The sequence below is a fragment of the Ambystoma mexicanum genome, chromosome 6q (genome assembly GCF_040938575.1).
Source record: "Ambystoma mexicanum isolate Mex_15411 chromosome 6q, UKY_AmexF1_1, whole genome shotgun sequence".
Classification (NCBI taxonomy): Eukaryota; Metazoa; Chordata; class Amphibia; order Caudata; family Ambystomatidae; genus Ambystoma; species Ambystoma mexicanum.
The window spans coordinates 1,629,488,780-1,629,507,417 of NC_090937.1; the positions used below are offsets into that span (position 1 = coordinate 1,629,488,780).

The following is an 18,638-nucleotide window of genomic DNA, read 5'->3' on the forward strand; positions in this document are numbered from 1 at the left end:
ATGGGAGTGCGTGGTTGCAGGTTGTTTGGCTTTGTAAGGCCTACTGCCCGCTTCACTCGAAAATGGGTCTAGGGTTGTCGGTTTGTAGGCTGTAAAAGCCCAGAAAAGCTTTTGTTTTCCAACCAGCAGAGTGGCGCAGCGGAAGCGTGCTGGGCCCATAACCCAGAGGTCGATGGATCGAAACCATCCTCTGCTAACTTTTTTCAAATTATGTTTTTGTGTCATGGCATTAGGGCACAAAGAGCTGTAAGTGCCTGGATGCAATGTCATTCCTTGAACTTGCTGCCTCGTTCCACTCTTGCGCTAAATAGGAGAGGGTCCCAGCCCAGCCAACAAAATGCACTGTTCAATCAAACCAAACTTAAAACCAAGCTCCTTTTTTAAGGGGTCCCGGGGAAATGTTGGGCTGACCGGCAAGACCTCATGATGCGAACTGCTTCTGCGTCAAACGCAAGCTTTTTTCATTCCCAGCCAATGACTTATTCTTATTTCTAAGGGCCGCTCCATCAGATAGCCCAGACAGGCAGGCGTTGGTGGTATAGTGGTGAGCATAGCTGCCTTCCAAGCAGTTGACCCGGGTTCGATTCCCGGCCAACGCAGATCAAATCTTTAAATTGTTCAAAATGCATTTTTTGGAAATCAGACTCATGCTGAAAGCAAAGCTGACACACTTTTCGTGAAAATCAAAACCCCATCCAGGAAAGGTTCTTGCATCCTAGTTTCTGCAACTGTCTATCGGTGAGGGGATTGAAGCGAGCAGGGCTCCTGGCCCCTCCCCGACAAAGCCCTGACGAAGGCCTGACAAAGGCCTATTCGCCTTGCCCTGACGGGCCTTGGTCCCAGCAGGCCACCGAGCACAGCACCTCAGCCTATTAGAGTGAGGTTTCAGGATCTCTCTCATCCTGTAAACCAACAAACTGAAGAAGGTGAAACGTGTGGCTGCGCTCCTCACATGCTGAAGCAGCAGCAGCCCTTTCCCTGAAGCAAAGTTCCTTCATTCCTCCCTCCCATAACCCTTAGCAGGGGATTTATGGTAATTGAGTTGAGTTTCCAAACTGGCCCTTCCTTCCTTCCTTCCCATATCTGCCAGCTCGAGAAGGCTTGTTTTGTTGCACCTGGGAAGTAAAGTATCTATTTGCGAGAGAGAGAGAATGAGAGAGAGAGACAGAGAGAGAGAGACAGAGAGAGAAGGGGAAGGGGTGTTGGCAGTTAGGGTGTGAGCTAGAGAAATGAGGCCTGTCTGCAAAAGGCCATGGGATGGGAGTGCGTGGTTGCAGGTTGTTTGGCTTTGTAAGGCCTACTGCCCGCTTCACTCGAAACTGGGTCTAGGGTTGTCGGTTTGTAGGCTGTAAAAGCCCATAAAAGCTCTTGTTCTCCAACCAGCAGAGTGGCGCAGCGGAAGCGTGCTGGGCCCATAACCCAGAGGTCGCTGGATCGAAACCATCCTCTGCTAACTTTTTTCAAATTATGTTTTTGTGTCATGGCATTAGGGCACAAAGAGCTGTAAGTGCCTGGATGCAATGTCATTCCTTGAACTTGCTGCCTCGTTCCACTCTTGCGCTAAATAGGAGAGGGTCCCAGCCCAGCCAACAAAATGTACTGTTCAATCAAACCAAACTTAAAACCAAGCTCCTTTTTTAAGGGGTCCCGGGGAAATGTTGGGCTGACCGGCAAGACCTCATGATGCGAACTGCTTCTGCGTCAAACGCAAGCTTTTTTCATTCCCAGCCAATGACTTATTCTTATTTCTAAGGGCCGCTCCATCAGATAGCCCAGACAGGCAGGCGTTGGTGGTATAGTGGTGAGCATAGCTGCCTTCCAAGCAGTTGACCCGGGTTCGATTCCCGGCCAACGCAGATCAAATCTTTAAATTGTTCAAAATGCATTTTTTGGAAATCAGACTCATGCTGAAAGCAAAGCTGACACACTTTTCGTGAAAATCAAAACCCCATCCAGGAAAGGTTCTTGCATCCTAGTTTCTGCAACTGTCTATCGGTGAGGGGATTGAAGCGAGCAGGGCTCCTGGCCCCTCCCCGACAAAGCCCTGACGAAGGCCTGACAAAGGCCTATTCGCCTTGCCCTGACGGGCCTTGGTCCCAGCAGGCCACCGAGCACAGCACCTCAGCCTATTAGAGTGAGGTTTCAGGATCTCTCTCATCCTGTAAACCAACATACTGAAGAAGGTGAAACGTGTGGCTGCGCTCCTCACATGCTGAAGCAGCAGCAGCCCTTTCCCTGAAGCAAAGTTCCTTCATTCCTCCCTCCCATAACCCTTAGCAGGGGATTTATGGTAATTGAGTTGAGTTTCCAAACTGGCCCTTCCTTCCTTCCTTCCCATATCTGCCAGCTCGAGAAGGCTTGTTTTGTTGCACCTGGGAAGTAAAGTATCTATTTGCGAGAGAGAGAGAATGAGAGAGAGAGAGACAGAGAGAGAAGGGGAAGGGGTGTTGGCAGTTAGGGTGTGAGCTAGAGAAATGAGGCCTGTCTGCAAAAGGCCATGGGATGGGAGTGCGTGGTTGCAGGTTGTTTGGCTTTGTAAGGCCTACTGCCCGCTTCACTCGAAAATGGGTCTAGGGTTGTCGGTTTGTAGGCTGTAAAAGCCCAGAAAAGCTTTTGTTCTCCAACCAGCAGAGTGGCGCAGCGGAAGCGTGCTGGGCCCATAACCCAGAGGTCGATGGATCGAAACCATCCTCTGCTAACTTTTTTCAAATTATGTTTTTGTGTCATGGCATTAGGGCACAAAGAGCTGTAAGTGCCTGGATGCAATGTCATTCCTTGAACTTGCTGCCTCGTTCCACTCTTGCGCTAAATAGGAGAGGGTCCCAGCCCAGCCAACAAAATGCACTGTTCAATCAAACCAAACTTAAAACCAAGCTCCTTTTTTAAGGGGTCCCGGGGAAATGTTGGGCTGACCGGCAAGACCTCATGATGCGAACTGCTTCTGCGTCAAACGCAAGCTTTTTTCATTCCCAGCCAATGACTTATTCTTATTTCTAAGGGCCGCTCCATCAGATAGCCCAGACAGGCAGGCGTTGGTGGTATAGTGGTGAGCATAGCTGCCTTCCAAGCAGTTGACCCGGGTTCGATTCCCGGCCAACGCAGATCAAATCTTTAAATTGTTCAAAATGCATTTTTTGGAAATCAGACTCATGCTGAAAGCAAAGCTGACACACTTTTCGTGAAAATCAAAACCCCATCCAGGAAAGGTTCTTGCATCCTAGTTTCTGCAACTGTCTATCGGTGAGGGGATTGAAGCGAGCAGGGCTCCTGGCCCCTCCCCGACAAAGCCCTGACGAAGGCCTGACAAAGGCCTATTCGCCTTGCCCTGACGGGCCTTGGTCCCAGCAGGCCACCGAGCACAGCACCTCAGCCTATTAGAGTGAGGTTTCAGGATCTCTCTCATCCTGTAAACCAACATACTGAAGAAGGTGAAACGTGTGGCTGCGCTCCTCACATGCTGAAGCAGCAGCAGCCCTTTCCCTGAAGCAAAGTTCCTTCATTCCTCCCTCCCATAACCCTTAGCAGGGGATTTATGGTAATTGAGTTGAGTTTCCAAACTGGCCCTTCCTTCCTTCCTTCCCATATCTGCCAGCTCGAGAAGGCTTGTTTTGTTGCACCTGGGAAGTAAAGTATCTATTTGCGAGAGAGAGAGAATGAGAGAGAGAGACAGAGAGAGAGAGACAGAGAGAGAAGGGGAAGGGGTGTTGGCAGTTAGGGTGTGAGCTAGAGAAATGAGGCCTGTCTGCAAAAGGCCATGGGATGGGAGTGCGTGGTTGCAGGTTGTTTGGCTTTGTAAGGCCTACTGCCCGCTTCACTCGAAACTGGGTCTAGGGTTGTCGGTTTGTAGGCTGTAAAAGCCCAGAAAAGCTCTTGTTCTCCAACCAGCAGAGTGGCGCAGCGGAAGCGTGCTGGGCCCATAACCCAGAGGTCGATGGATCGAAACCATCCTCTGCTAACTTTTTTCAAATTATGTTTTTGTGTCATGGCATTAGGGCACAAAGAGCTGTAAGTGCCTGGATGCAATGTCATTCCTTGAACTTGCTGCCTCGTTCCACTCTTGCGCTAAATAGGAGAGGGTCCCAGCCCAGCCAACAAAATGTACTGTTCAATCAAACCAAACTTAAAACCAAGCTCCTTTTTTAAGGGGTCCCGGGGAAATGTTGGGCTGACCGGCAAGACCTCATGATGCGAACTGCTTCTGCGTCAAACGCAAGCTTTTTTCATTCCCAGCCAATGACTTATTCTTATTTCTAAGGGCCGCTCCATCAGATAGCCCAGACAGGCAGGCGTTGGTGGTATAGTGGTGAGCATAGCTGCCTTCCAAGCAGTTGACCCGGGTTCGATTCCTGGCCAACGCAGATCAAATCTTTAAATTGTTCAAAATGCATTTTTTGGAAATCAGACTCATGCTGAAAGCAAAGCTGACACACTTTTCGTGAAAATCAAAACCCCATCCAGGAAAGGTTCTTGCATCCTAGTTTCTGCAACTGTCTATCGGTGAGGGGATTGAAGCGAGCAGGGCTCCTGGCCCCTCCCCGACAAAGCCCTGACGAAGGCCTGACAAAGGCCTATTCGCCTTGCCCTGACGGGCCTTGGTCCCAGCAGGCCACCGAGCACAGCACCTCAGCCTATTAGAGTGAGGTTTCAGGATCTCTCTCATCCTGTAAACCAACATACTGAAGAAGGTGAAACGTGTGGCTGCGCTCCTCACATGCTGAAGCAGCAGCAGCCCTTTCCCTGAAGCAAAGTTCCTTCATTCCTCCCTCCCATAACCCTTAGCAGGGGATTTATGGTAATTGAGTTGAGTTTCCAAACTGGCCCTTCCTTCCTTCCTTCCCATATCTGCCAGCTCGAGAAGGCTTGTTTTGTTGCACCTGGGAAGTAAAGTATCTATTTGCGAGAGAGAGAGACAGAGAGAGAGAGACAGAGAGAGAAGGGGAAGGGGTGTTGGCAGTTAGGGTGTGAGCTAGAGAAATGAGGCCTGTCTGCAAAAGGCCATGGGATGGGAGTGCGTGGTTGCAGGTTGTTTGGCTTTGTAAGGCCTACTGCCCGCTTCACTCGAAACTGGGTCTAGGGTTGTCGGTTTGTAGGCTGTAAAAGCCCAGAAAAGCTCTTGTTCTCCAACCAGCAGAGTGGCGCAGCGGAAGCGTGCTGGGCCCATAACCCAGAGGTCGATGGATCGAAACCATCCTCTGCTAACTTTTTTCAAATTATGTTTTTGTGTCATGGCATTAGGGCACAAAGAGCTGTAAGTGCCTGGATGCAATGTCATTCCTTGAACTTGCTGCCTCGTTCCACTCTTGCGCTAAATAGGAGAGGGTCCCAGCCCAGCCAACAAAATGTACTGTTCAATCAAACCAAACTTAAAACCAAGCTCCTTTTTTAAGGGGTCCCGGGGAAATGTTGGGCTGACCGGCAAGACCTCATGATGCGAACTGCTTCTGCGTCAAACGCAAGCTTTTTTCATTCCCAGCCAATGACTTATTCTTATTTCTAAGGGCCGCTCCATCAGATAGCCCAGACAGGCAGGCGTTGGTGGTATAGTGGTGAGCATAGCTGCCTTCCAAGCAGTTGACCCGGGTTCGATTCCCGGCCAACGCAGATCAAATCTTTAAATTGTTCAAAATGCATTTTTTGGAAATCAGACTCATGCTGAAAGCAAAGCTGACACACTTTTCGTGAAAATCAAAACCCCATCCAGGAAAGGTTCTTGCATCCTAGTTTCTGCAACTGTCTATCGGTGAGGGGATTGAAGCGAGCAGGGCTCCTGGCCCCTCCCCGACAAAGCCCTGACGAAGGCCTGACAAAGGCCTATTCGCCTTGCCCTGACGGGCCTTGGTCCCAGCAGGCCACCGAGCACAGCACCTCAGCCTATTAGAGTGAGGTTTCAGGATCTCTCTCATCCTGTAAACCAACATACTGAAGAAGGTGAAACGTGTGGCTGCGCTCCTCACATGCTGAAGCAGCAGCAGCCCTTTCCCTGAAGCAAAGTTCCTTCATTCCTCCCTCCCATAACCCTTAGCAGGGGATTTATGGTAATTGAGTTGAGTTTCCAAACTGGCCCTTCCTTCCTTCCTTCCCATATCTGCCAGCTCGAGAAGGCTTGTTTTGTTGCACCTGGGAAGTAAAGTATCTATTTGCGAGAGAGAGAGAATGAGAGAGAGAGACAGAGAGAGAGAGACAGAGAGAGAAGGGGAAGGGGTGTTGGCAGTTAGGGTGTGAGCTAGAGAAATGAGGCCTGTCTGCAAAAGGCCATGGGATGGGAGTGCGTGGTTGCAGGTTGTTTGGCTTTGTAAGGCCTACTGCCCGCTTCACTCGAAAATGGGTCTAGGGTTGTCGGTTTGTAGGCTGTAAAAGCCCATAAAAGCTCTTGTTCTCCAACCAGCAGAGTGGCGCAGCGGAAGCGTGCTGGGCCCATAACCCAGAGGTCGATGGATCGAAACCATCCTCTGCTAACTTTTTTCAAATTATGTTTTTGTGTCATGGCATTAGGGCACAAAGAGCTGTAAGTGCCTGGATGCAATGTCATTCCTTGAACTTGCTGCCTCGTTCCACTCTTGCGCTAAATAGGAGAGGGTCCCAGCCCAGCCAACAAAATGTACTGTTCAATCAAACCAAACTTAAAACCAAGCTCCTTTTTTAAGGGGTCCCGGGGAAATGTTGGGCTGACCGGCAAGACCTCATGATGCGAACTGCTTCTGCGTCAAACGCAAGCTTTTTTCATTCCCAGCCAATGACTTATTCTTATTTCTAAGGGCCGCTCCATCAGATAGCCCAGACAGGCAGGGGTTGGTGGTATAGTGGTGAGCATAGCTGCCTTCCAAGCAGTTGACCCGGGTTCGATTCCCGGCCAACGCAGATCAAATCTTTAAATTGTTCAAAATGCATTTTTTGGAAATCAGACTCATGCTGAAAGCAAAGCTGACACACTTTTCGTGAAAATCAAAACCCCATCCAGGAAAGGTTCTTGCATCCTAGTTTCTGCAACTGTCTATCGGTGAGGGGATTGAAGCGAGCAGGGCTCCTGGCCCCTCCCCGACAAAGCCCTGACGAAGGCCTGACAAAGGCCTATTCGCCTTGCCCTGACGGGCCTTGGTCCCAGCAGGCCACCGAGCACAGCACCTCAGCCTATTAGAGTGAGGTTTCAGGATCTCTCTCATCCTGTAAACCAACATACTGAAGAAGGTGAAACGTGTGGCTGCGCTCCTCACATGCTGAAGCAGCAGCAGCCCTTTCCCTGAAGCAAAGTTCCTTCATTCCTCCCTCCCATAACCCTTAGCAGGGGATTTATGGTAATTGAGTTGAGTTTCCAAACTGGCCCTTCCTTCCTTCCTTCCCATATCTGCCAGCTCGAGAAGGCTTGTTTTGTTGCACCTGGGAAGTAAAGTATCTATTTGCGAGAGAGAGAGAATGAGAGAGAGAGACAGAGAGAGAGTGACAGAGAGAGAAGGGGAAGGGGTGTTGGCAGTTAGGGTGTGAGCTAGAGAAATGAGGCCTGTCTGCAAAAGGCCATGGGATGGGAGTGCCTGGTTGCAGGTTGTTTGGCTTTGTAAGGCCTACTGCCCGCTTCACTCGAAACTGGGTCTAGGGTTGTCGGTTTGTAGGCTGTAAAAGCCCAGAAAAGCTCTTGTTCTCCAACCAGCAGAGTGGCGCAGCGGAAGCGTGCTGGGCCCATAACCCAGAGGTCGATGGATCGAAACCATCCTCTGCTAACTTTTTTCAAATTATGTTTTTGTGTCATGGCATTAGGGCACAAAGAGCTGTAAGTGCCTGGATGCAATGTCATTCCTTGAACTTGCTGCCTCGTTCCACTCTTGCGCTAAATAGGAGAGGGTCCCAGCCCAGCCAACAAAATGTACTGTTCAATCAAACCAAACTTAAAACCAAGCTCCTTTTTTAAGGGGTCCCGGGGAAATGTTGGGCTGACCGGCAAGACCTCATGATGCGAACTGCTTCTGCGTCAAACGCAAGCTTTTTTCATTCCCAGCCAATGACTTATTCTTATTTCTAAGGGCCGCTCCATCAGATAGCCCAGACAGGCAGGTGTTGGTGGTATAGTGGTGAGCATAGCTGCCTTCCAAGCAGTTGACCCGGGTTCGATTCCCGGCCAACGCAGATCAAATCTTTAAATTGTTCAAAATGCATTTTTTGGAAATCAGACTCATGCTGAAAGCAAAGCTGACACACTTTTCGTGAAAATCAAAACCCCATCCAGGAAAGGTTCTTGCATCCTAGTTTCTGCAACTGTCTATCGGTGAGGGGATTGAAGCGAGCAGGGCTCCTGGCCCCTCCCCGACAAAGCCCTGACGAAGGCCTGACAAAGGCCTATTCGCCTTGCCCTGACGGGCCTTGGTCCCAGCAGGCCACCGAGCACAGCACCTCAGCCTATTAGAGTGAGGTTTCAGGATCTCTCTCATCCTGTAAACCAACATACTGAAGAAGGTGAAACGTGTGGCTGCGCTCCTCACATGCTGAAGCAGCAGCAGCCCTTTCCCTGAAGCAAAGTTCCTTCATTCCTCCCTCCCATAACCCTTAGCAGGGGATTTATGGTAATTGAGTTGAGTTTCCAAACTGGCCCTTCCTTCCTTCCTTCCCATATCTGCCAGCTCGAGAAGGCTTGTTTTGTTGCACCTGGGAAGTAAAGTATCTATTTGCGAGAGAGAGAGAATGAGAGAGAGATACAGAGAGAGAGAGACAGAGAGAGAAGGGGAAGGGGTGTTGGCAGTTAGGGTGTGAGCTAGAGAAATGAGGCCTGTCTGCAAAAGGCCATGGGATGGGAGTGCGTGGTTGCAGGTTGTTTGGCTTTGTAAGGCCTACTGCCCGCTTCACTCGAAACTGGGTCTAGGGTTGTCGGTTTGTAGGCTGTAAAAGCCCAGAAAAGCTCTTGTTCTCCAACCAGCAGAGTGGCGCAGCGGAAGCGTGCTGGGCCCATAACCCAGAGGTCGATGGATCGAAACCATCCTCTGCTAAGTTTTTTCAAATTATGTTTTTGTGTCATGGCATTAGGGCACAAAGAGCTGTAAGTGCCTGGATGCAATGTCATTCCTTGAACTTGCTGCCTCGTTCCACTCTTGCGCTAAATAGGAGAGGGTCCCAGCCCAGCCAACAAAATGTGCTGTTCAATCAAACCAAACTTAAAACCAAGCTCCTTTTTTAAGGGGTCCCGGGGAAATGTTGGGCTGACCGGCAAGACCTCATGATGCGAACTGCTTCTGCGTCAAACGCAAGCTTTTTTCATTCCCAGCCAATGACTTATTCTTATTTCTAAGGGCCGCTCCATCAGATAGCCCAGACAGGCAGGCGTTGGTGGTATAGTGGTGAGCATAGCTGCCTTCCAAGCAGTTGACCCGGGTTCGATTCCCGGCCAACGCAGATCAAATCTTTAAATTGTTCAAAATGCATTTTTTGGAAATCAGACTCATGCTGAAAGCAAAGCTGACACACTTTTCGTGAAAATCAAAACCCCATCCAGGAAAGGTTCTTGCATCCTAGTTTCTGCAACTGTCTATCGGTGAGGGGATTGAAGCGAGCAGGGCTCCTGGCCCCTCCCCGACAAAGCCCTGACGAAGGCCTGACAAAGGCCTATTCGCCTTGCCCTGACGGGCCTTGGTCCCAGCAGGCCACCGAGCACAGCACCTCAGCCTATTAGAGTGAGGTTTCAGGATCTCTCTCATCCTGTAAACCAACATACTGAAGAAGGTGAAACGTGTGGCTGCGCTCCTCACATGCTGAAGCAGCAGCAGCCCTTTCCCTGAAGCAAAGTTCCTTCATTCCTCCCTCCCATAACCCTTAGCAGGGGATTTATGGTAATTGAGTTGAGTTTCCAAACTGGCCCTTCCTTCCTTCCTTCCCATATCTGCCAGCTCGAGAAGGCTTGTTTTGTTGCACCTGGGAAGTAAAGTATCTATTTGCGAGAGAGAGAGAATGAGAGAGAGAGACAGAGAGAGAGAGACAGAGAGAGAAGGGGAAGGGGTGTTGGCAGTTAGGGTGTGAGCTAGAGAAATGAGGCCTGTCTGCAAAAGGCCATGGGATGGGAGTGCGTGGTTGCAGGTTGTTTGGCTTTGTAAGGCCTACTGCCCGCTTCACTCGAAACTGGGTCTAGGGTTGTCGGTTTGTAGGCTGTAAAAGCCCATAAAAGCTCTTGTTCTCCAACCAGCAGAGTGGCGCAGCGGAAGCGTGCTGGGCCCATAACCCAGAGGTCGATGGATCGAAACCATCCTCTGCTAACTTTTTTCAAATTATGTTTTTGTGTCATGGCATTAGGGCACAAAGAGCTGTAAGTGCCTGGATGCAATGTCATTCCTTGAACTTGCTGCCTCGTTCCACTCTTGCGCTAAATAGGAGAGGGTCCCAGCCCAGCCAACAAAATGTACTGTTCAATCAAACCAAACTTAAAACCAAGCTCCTTTTTTAAGGGGTCCCGGGGAAATGTTGGGCTGACCGGCAAGACCTCATGATGCGAACTGCTTCTGCGTCAAACGCAAGCTTTTTTCATTCCCAGCCAATGACCTATTCTTATTTCTAAGGGCCGCTCCATCAGATAGCCCAGACAGGCAGGCGTTGGTGGTATAGTGGTGAGCATAGCTGCCTTCCAAGCAGTTGACCCGGGTTCGATTCCCGGCCAACGCAGATGAAATCTTTAAATTGTTCAAAATGCATTTTTTGGAAATCAGACTCATGCTGAAAGCAAAGCTGACACACTTTTCGTGAAAATCAAAACCCCATCCAGGAAAGGTTCTTGCATCCTAGTTTCTGCAACTGTCTATCGGTGAGGGGATTGAAGCGAGCAGGGCTCCTGGCCCCTCCCCGACAAAGCCCTGACGAAGGCCTGACAAAGGCCTATTCGCCTTGCCCTGACGGGCCTTGGTCCCAGCAGGCCACCGAGCACAGCACCTCAGCCTATTAGAGTGAGGTTTCAGGATCTCTCTCATCCTGTAAACCAACATACTGAAGAAGGTGAAACGTGTGGCTGCGCTCCTCACATGCTGAAGCAGCAGCAGCCCTTTCCCTGAAGCAAAGTTCCTTCATTCCTCCCTCCCATAACCCTTAGCAGGGGATTTATGGTAATTGAGTTGAGTTTCCAAACTGGCCCTTCCTTCCTTCCTTCCCATATCTGCCAGCTCGAGAAGGCTTGTTTTGTTGCACCTGGGAAGTAAAGTATCTATTTGCGAGAGAGAGAGAATGAGAGAGAGAGACAGAGAGAGAGAGACAGAGAGAGAAGGGGAAGGGGTGTTGGCAGTTAGGGTGTGAGCTAGAGAAATGAGGCCTGTCTGCAAAAGGCCATGGGATGGGAGTGCGTGGTTGCAGGTTGTTTGGCTTTGTAAGGCCTACTGCCCGCTTCACTCGAAAATGGGTCTAGGGTTGTCGGTTTGTAGGCTTTAAAAGCCCAGAAAAGCTTTTGTTCTCCAACCCGCAGAGTGGCGCAGCGGAAGCGTGCTGGGCCCATAACCCAGAGGTCGATGGATCGAAACCATCCTCTGCTAACTTTTTTCAAATTATGTTTTTGTGTCATGGCATTAGGGCACAAAGAGCTGTAAGTGCCTGGATGCAATGTCATTCCTTGAACTTGCTGCCTCGTTCCACTCTTGCGCTAAATAGGAGAGGGTCCCAGCCCAGCCAACAAAATGCACTGTTCAATCAAACCAAACTTAAAACCAAGCTCCTTTTTTAAGGGGTCCCGGGGAAATGTTGGGCTGACCGGCAAGACCTCATGATGCGAACTGCTTCTGCGTCAAACGCAAGCTTTTTTCATTCCCAGCCAATGACTTATTCTTATTTCTAAGGGCCGCTCCATCAGATAGCCCAGACAGGCAGGCGTTGGTGGTATAGTGGTGAGCATAGCTGCCTTCCAAGCAGTTGACCCGGGTTCGATTCCCGGCCAACGCAGATCAAATCTTTAAATTGTTCAAAATGCATTTTTTGGAAATCAGACTCATGCTGAAAGCAAAGCTGACACACTTTTCGTGAAAATCAAAACCCCATCCAGGAAAGGTTCTTGCATCCTAGTTTCTGCAACTGTCTATCGGTGAGGGGATTGAAGCGAGCAGGGCTCCTGGCCCCTCCCCGACAAAGCCCTGACGAAGGCCTGACAAAGGCCTATTCGCCTTGCCCTGACGGGCCTTGGTCCCAGCAGGCCACCGAGCACAGCACCTCAGCCTATTAGAGTGAGGTTTCAGGATCTCTCTCATCCTGTAAACCAACATACTGAAGAAGGTGAAACGTGTGGCTGCGCTCCTCACATGCTGAAGCAGCAGCAGCCCTTTCCCTGAAGCAAAGTTCCTTCATTCCTCCCTCCCATAACCCTTAGCAGGGGATTTATGGTAATTGAGTTGAGTTTCCAAACTGGCCCTTCCTTCCTTCCTTCCCATATCTGCCAGCTCGAGAAGGCTTGTTTTGTTGCACCTGGGAAGTAAAGTATCTATTTGCGAGAGAGAGAGAATGAGAGAGAGAGACAGAGAGAGAGAGACAGAGAGAGAAGGGGAAGGGGTGTTGGCAGTTAGGGTGTGAGCTAGAGAAATGAGGCCTGTCTGCAAAAGGCCATGGGATGGGAGTGCGTGGTTGCAGGTTGTTTGGCTTTGTAAGGCCTACTGCCCGCTTCACTCGAAACTGGGTCTAGGGTTGTCGGTTTGTAGGCTGTAAAAGCCCAGAAAAGCTCTTGTTCTCCAACCAGCAGAGTGGCGCAGCGGAAGCGTGCTGGGCCCATAACCCAGAGGTCGATGGATCGAAACCATCCTCTGCTAACTTTTTTCAAATTATGTTTTTGTGTCATGGCATTAGGGCACAAAGAGCTGTAAGTGCCTGGATGCAATGTCATTCCTTGAACTTGCTGCCTCGTTCCACTCTTGCGCTAAATAGGAGAGGGTCCCAGCCCAGCCAACAAAATGTACTGTTCAATCAAACCAAACTTAAAACCAAGCTCCTTTTTTAAGGGGTCCCGGGGAAATGTTGGGCTGACCGGCAAGACCTCATGATGCGAACTGCTTCTGCGTCAAACGCAAGCTTTTTTCATTCCCAGCCAATGACTTATTCTTATTTCTAAGGGCCGCTCCATCAGATAGCCCAGACAGGCAGGCGTTGGTGGTATAGTGGTGAGCATAGCTGCCTTCCAAGCAGTTGACCCGGGTTCGATTCCTGGCCAACGCAGATCAAATCTTTAAATTGTTCAAAATGCATTTTTTGGAAATCAGACTCATGCTGAAAGCAAAGCTGACACACTTTTCGTGAAAATCAAAACCCCATCCAGGAAAGGTTCTTGCATCCTAGTTTCTGCAACTGTCTATCGGTGAGGGGATTGAAGCGAGCAGGGCTCCTGGCCCCTCCCCGACAAAGCCCTGACGAAGGCCTGACAAAGGCCTATTCGCCTTGCCCTGACGGGCCTTGGTCCCAGCAGGCCACCGAGCACAGCACCTCAGCCTATTAGAGTGAGGTTTCAGGATCTCTCTCATCCTGTAAACCAACATACTGAAGAAGGTGAAACGTGTGGCTGCGCTCCTCACATGCTGAAGCAGCAGCAGCCCTTTCCCTGAAGCAAAGTTCCTTCATTCCTCCCTCCCATAACCCTTAGCAGGGGATTTATGGTAATTGAGTTGAGTTTCCAAACTGGCCCTTCCTTCCTTCCTTCCCATATCTGCCAGCTCGAGAAGGCTTGTTTTGTTGCACCTGGGAAGTAAAGTATCTATTTGCGAGAGAGAGAGAATGAGAGAGAGAGACAGAGAGAGAGTGACAGAGAGAGAAGGGGAAGGGGTGTTGGCAGTTAGGGTGTGAGCTAGAGAAATGAGGCCTGTCTGCAAAAGGCCATGGGATGGGAGTGCCTGGTTGCAGGTTGTTTGGCTTTGTAAGGCCTACTGCCCGCTTCACTCGAAACTGGGTCTAGGGTTGTCGGTTTGTAGGCTGTAAAAGCCCAGAAAAGCTCTTGTTCTCCAACCAGCAGAGTGGCGCAGCGGAAGCGTGCTGGGCCCATAACCCAGAGGTCGATGGATCGAAACCATCCTCTGCTAACTTTTTTCAAATTATGTTTTTGTGTCATGGCATTAGGGCACAAAGAGCTGTAAGTGCCTGGATGCAATGTCATTCCTTGAACTTGCTGCCTCGTTCCACTCTTGCGCTAAATAGGAGAGGGTCCCAGCCCAGCCAACAAAATGTACTGTTCAATCAAACCAAACTTAAAACCAAGCTCCTTTTTTAAGGGGTCCCGGGGAAATGTTGGGCTGACCGGCAAGACCTCATGATGCGAACTGCTTCTGCGTCAAACGCAAGCTTTTTTCATTCCCAGCCAATGACTTATTCTTATTTCTAAGGGCCGCTCCATCAGATAGCCCAGACAGGCAGGCGTTGGTGGTATAGTGGTGAGCATAGCTGCCTTCCAAGCAGTTGACCCGGGTTCGATTCCCGGCCAACGCAGATCAAATCTTTAAATTGTTCAAAATGCATTTTTTGGAAATCAGACTCATGCTGAAAGCAAAGCTGACACACTTTTCGTGAAAATCAAAACCCCATCCAGGAAAGGTTCTTGCATCCTAGTTTCTGCAACTGTCTATCGGTGAGGGGATTGAAGCGAGCAGGGCTCCTGGCCCCTCCCCGACAAAGCCCTGACGAAGGCCTGACAAAGGCCTATTCGCCTTGCCCTGACGGGCCTTGGTCCCAGCAGGCCACCGAGCACAGCACCTCAGCCTATTAGAGTGAGGTTTCAGGATCTCTCTCATCCTGTAAACCAACATACTGAAGAAGGTGAAACGTGTGGCTGCGCTCCTCACATGCTGAAGCAGCAGCAGCCCTTTCCCTGAAGCAAAGTTCCTTCATTCCTCCCTCCCATAACCCTTAGCAGGGGATTTATGGTAATTGAGTTGAGTTTCCAAACTGGCCCTTCCTTCCTTCCTTCCCATATCTGCCAGCTCGAGAAGGCTTGTTTTGTTGCACCTGGGAAGTAAAGTATCTATTTGCGAGAGAGAGAGAATGAGAGAGAGATACAGAGAGAGAGAGACAGAGAGAGAAGGGGAAGGGGTGTTGGCAGTTAGGGTGTGAGCTAGAGAAATGAGGCCTGTCTGCAAAAGGCCATGGGATGGGAGTGCGTGGTTGCAGGTTGTTTGGCTTTGTAAGGCCTACTGCCCGCTTCACTCGAAACTGGGTCTAGGGTTGTCGGTTTGTAGGCTGTAAAAGCCCATAAAAGCTCTTGTTCTCCAACCAGCAGAGTGGCGCAGCGGAAGCGTGCTGGGCCCATAACCCAGAGGTCGATGGATCGAAACCATCCTCTGCTAACTTTTTTCAAATTATGTTTTTGTGTCATGGCATTAGGGCACAAAGAGCTGTAAGTGCCTGGATGCAATGTCATTCCTTGAACTTGCTGCCTCGTTCCACTCTTGCGCTAAATAGGAGAGGGTCCCAGCCCAGCCAACAAAATGTGCTGTTCAATCAAACCAAACTTAAAACCAAGCTCCTTTTTTAAGGGGTCCCGGGGAAATGTTGGGCTGACCGGCAAGACCTCATGATGCGAACTGCTTCTGCGTCAAACGCAAGCTTTTTTCATTCCCAGCCAATGACTTATTCTTATTTCTAAGGGCCGCTCCATCAGATAGCCCAGACAGGCAGGCGTTGGTGGTATAGTGGTGAGCATAGCTGCCTTCCAAGCAGTTGACCCGGGTTCGATTCCCGGCCAACGCAGATCAAATCTTTAAATTGTTCAAAATGCATTTTTTGGAAATCAGACTCATGCTGAAAGCAAAGCTGACACACTTTTCGTGAAAATCAAAACCCCATCCAGGAAAGGTTCTTGCATCCTAGTTTCTGCAACTGTCTATCGGTGAGGGGATTGAAGCGAGCAGGGCTCCTGGCCCCTCCCCGACAAAGCCCTGACGAAGGCCTGACAAAGGCCTATTCGCCTTGCCCTGACGGGCCTTGGTCCCAGCAGGCCACCGAGCACAGCACCTCAGCCTATTAGAGTGAGGTTTCAGGATCTCTCTCATCCTGTAAACCAACATACTGAAGAAGGTGAAACGTGTGGCTGCGCTCCTCACATGCTGAAGCAGCAGCAGCCCTTTCCCTGAAGCAAAGTTCCTTCATTCCTCCCTCCCATAACCCTTAGCAGGGGATTTATGGTAATTGAGTTGAGTTTCCAAACTGGCCCTTCCTTCCTTCCTTCCCATATCTGCCAGCTCGAGAAGGCTTGTTTTGTTGCACCTGGGAAGTAAAGTATCTATTTGCGAGAGAGAGAGAATGAGAGAGAGAGACAGAGAGAGAGAGACAGAGAGAGAAGGGGAAGGGGTGTTGGCAGTTAGGGTGTGAGCTAGAGAAATGAGGCCTGTCTGCAAAAGGCCATGGGATGGGAGTGCGTGGTTGCAGGTTGTTTGGCTTTGTAAGGCCTACTGCACGCTTCACTCGAAACTGGGTCTAGGGTTGTCGGTTTGTAGGCTGTAAAAGCCCAGAAAAGCTCTTGTTCTCCAACCAGCAGAGTGGCGCAGCGGAAGCGTGCTGGGCCCATAACCCAGAGGTCGATGGATCGAAACCATCCTCTGCTAACTTTTTTCAAATTATGTTTTTGTGTCATGGCATTAGGGCACAAAGAGCTGTAAGTGCCTGGATGCAATGTCATTCCTTGAACTTGCTGCCTCGTTCCACTCTTGCGCTAAATAGGAGAGGGTCCCAGCCCAGCCAACAAAATGTACTGTTCAATCAAACCAAACTTAAAACCAAGCTCCTTTTTTAAGGGGTCCCGGGGAAATGTTGGGCTGACCGGCAAGACCTCATGATGCGAACTGCTTCTGCGTCAAACGCAAGCTTTTTTCATTCCCAGCCAATGACTTATTCTTATTTCTAAGGGCCGCTCCATCAGATAGCCCAGACAGGCAGGCGTTGGTGGTATAGTGGTGAGCATAGCTGCCTTCCAAGCAGTTGACCCGGGTTCGATTCCCGGCCAACGCAGATCAAATCTTTAAATTGTTCAAAATGCATTTTTTGGAAATCAGACTCATGCTGAAAGCAAAGCTGACACACTTTTCGTGAAAATCAAAACCCCATCCAGGAAAGGTTCTTGCATCCTAGTTTCTGCAACTGTCTATCGGTGAGGGGATTGAAGCGAGCAGGGCTCCTGGCCCCTCCCCGACAAAGCCCTGACGAAGGCCTGACAAAGGCCTATTCGCCTTGCCCTGACGGGCCTTGGTCCCAGCAGGCCACCGAGCACAGCACCTCAGCCTATTAGAGTGAGGTTTCAGGATCTCTCTCATCCTGTAAACCAACATACTGAAGAAGGTGAAACGTGTGGCTGCGCTCCTCACATGCTGAAGCAGCAGCAGCCCTTTCCCTGAAGCAAAGTTCCTTCATTCCTCCCTCCCATAACCCTTAGCAGGGGATTTATGGTAATTGAGTTGAGTTTCCAAACTGGCCCTTCCTTCCTTCCTTCCCATATCTGCCAGCTCGAGAAGGCTTGTTTTGTTGCACCTGGGAAGTAAAGTATCTATTTGCGAGAGAGAGAGAATGAGAGAGAGAGACAGAGAGAGAGAGACAGAGAGAGAAGGGGAAGGGGTGTTGGCAGTTAGGGTGTGAGCTAGAGAAATGAGGCCTGTCTGCAAAAGGCCATGGGATGGGAGTGCGTGGTTGCAGGTTGTTTGGCTTTGTAAGGCCTACTGCCCGCTTCACTCGAAAATGGGTCTAGGGTTGTCGGTTTGTAGGCTGTAAAAGCCCATAAAAGCTCTTGTTCTCCAACCAGCAGAGTGGCGCAGCGGAAGCGTGCTGGGCCCATAACCCAGAGGTCGATGGATCGAAACCATCCTCTGCTAACTTTTTTCAAATTATGTTTTTATGTCATGGCATTAGGGCACAAAGAGCTGTAAGTGCCTGGATGCAATGTCATTCCTTGAACTTGCTGCCTCGTTCCACTCTTGCGCTAAATAGGAGAGGGTCCCAGCCCAGCCAACAAAATGTACTGTTCAATCAAACCAAACTTAAAACCAAGCTCCTTTTTTAAGGGGTCCCGGGGAAATGTTGGGCTGACCGGCAAGACCTCATGATGCGAACTGCTTCTGCGTCAAACGCAAGCTTTTTTCATTCCCAGCCAATGACTTATTCTTATTTCTAAGGGCCGCTCCATCAGATAGCCCAGACAGGCAGGGGTTGGTGGTATAGTGGTGAGCATAGCTGCCTTCCAAGCAGTTGACCCGGGTTCGATTCCCGGCCAACGCAGATCAAATCTTTAAATTGTTCAAAATGCATTTTTTGGAAATCAGACTCATGCTGAAAGCAAAGCTGACACACTTTTCGTGAAAATCAAAACCCCATCCAGGAAAGGTTCTTGCATCCTAGTTTCTGCAACTGTCTATCGGTGAGGGGATTGAAGCGAGCAGGGCTCCTGGCCCCTCCCCGACAAAGCCCTGACGAAGGCCTGACAAAGGCCTATTCGCCTTGCCCTGACGGGCCTTGGTCCCAGCAGGCCACCGAGCACAGCACCTCAGCCTATTAGAGTGAGGTTTCAGGATCTCTCTCATCCTGTAAACCAACATACTGAAGAAGGTGAAACGTGTGGCTGCGCTCCTCACATGCTGAAGCAGCAGCAGCCCTTTCCCTGAAGCAAAGTTCCTTCATTCCTCCCTCCCATAACCCTTAGCAGGGGATTTATGGTAATTGAGTTGAGTTTCCAAACTGGCCCTTCC

At 50.1% G+C, this 18,638-nt stretch overlaps 10 non-coding genes across 10 annotated transcripts; all 10 read left to right on the top strand.

Annotated features, from left to right (window-relative positions):
- The first annotated feature begins 527 nt into the window (after window positions 1-527).
- Window positions 528-599, top strand: TRNAG-UCC (transfer RNA glycine (anticodon UCC)). The gene has a single exon. It is a non-coding gene; the product is annotated as a tRNA-Gly (tRNA).
- A 1,185-nt stretch (window positions 600-1,784) lies between these two features.
- Window positions 1,785-1,856, top strand: TRNAG-UCC (transfer RNA glycine (anticodon UCC)). The gene has a single exon. It is a non-coding gene; the product is annotated as a tRNA-Gly (tRNA).
- A 1,173-nt stretch (window positions 1,857-3,029) lies between these two features.
- TRNAG-UCC (transfer RNA glycine (anticodon UCC)) lies at window positions 3,030-3,101 on the top strand. The gene has a single exon. It is a non-coding gene; the product is annotated as a tRNA-Gly (tRNA).
- Window positions 3,102-5,529: 2,428 nt separating this feature from the next.
- Window positions 5,530-5,601, top strand: TRNAG-UCC (transfer RNA glycine (anticodon UCC)). Its single transcript has one exon. It is a non-coding gene; the product is annotated as a tRNA-Gly (tRNA).
- A 3,699-nt stretch (window positions 5,602-9,300) lies between these two features.
- TRNAG-UCC (transfer RNA glycine (anticodon UCC)) lies at window positions 9,301-9,372 on the top strand. The gene has a single exon. It is a non-coding gene; the product is annotated as a tRNA-Gly (tRNA).
- Window positions 9,373-10,557: 1,185 nt separating this feature from the next.
- On the top strand, window positions 10,558-10,629 carry TRNAG-UCC (transfer RNA glycine (anticodon UCC)). The gene has a single exon. It is a non-coding gene; the product is annotated as a tRNA-Gly (tRNA).
- A 1,185-nt stretch (window positions 10,630-11,814) lies between these two features.
- TRNAG-UCC (transfer RNA glycine (anticodon UCC)) lies at window positions 11,815-11,886 on the top strand. The gene has a single exon. It is a non-coding gene; the product is annotated as a tRNA-Gly (tRNA).
- Window positions 11,887-14,328: 2,442 nt separating this feature from the next.
- Window positions 14,329-14,400, top strand: TRNAG-UCC (transfer RNA glycine (anticodon UCC)). Its single transcript has one exon. It is a non-coding gene; the product is annotated as a tRNA-Gly (tRNA).
- A 1,185-nt stretch (window positions 14,401-15,585) lies between these two features.
- Window positions 15,586-15,657, top strand: TRNAG-UCC (transfer RNA glycine (anticodon UCC)). Its single transcript has one exon. It is a non-coding gene; the product is annotated as a tRNA-Gly (tRNA).
- Window positions 15,658-16,842: 1,185 nt separating this feature from the next.
- Window positions 16,843-16,914, top strand: TRNAG-UCC (transfer RNA glycine (anticodon UCC)). Its single transcript has one exon. It is a non-coding gene; the product is annotated as a tRNA-Gly (tRNA).
- Window positions 16,915-18,638: the final 1,724 nt, after the last annotated feature.